Source organism: Camelina sativa, chromosome 12, assembly GCF_000633955.1.
Source record: "Camelina sativa cultivar DH55 chromosome 12, Cs, whole genome shotgun sequence".
Taxonomy (NCBI): domain Eukaryota; kingdom Viridiplantae; phylum Streptophyta; class Magnoliopsida; order Brassicales; family Brassicaceae; genus Camelina; species Camelina sativa.
Window position 1 is genome coordinate 9,555,837 of NC_025696.1, and position 221 is coordinate 9,556,057.

Below are 221 nucleotides of genomic sequence, written 5' to 3' on the forward strand. Positions count from 1 at the left end.
CGGATGATGGAGCAGCTGCGGCATGTGGGAGCAGGGTATTTCTCAGGAAGTACCGATCCGAGTGTAGCGGATGAGTGGAGAGAGCGGATGGAGGATATTTTCCTTTCGCTTAGGTGTCCCGACCGGTACAGGGTGGATCTGGCAGTGTTTTACTTGTTAGGAGATGCACGTGTTTGGTGGAGGTCGGTGACAGCACGGAGGGTGCAGCGGGGTATGTCTTG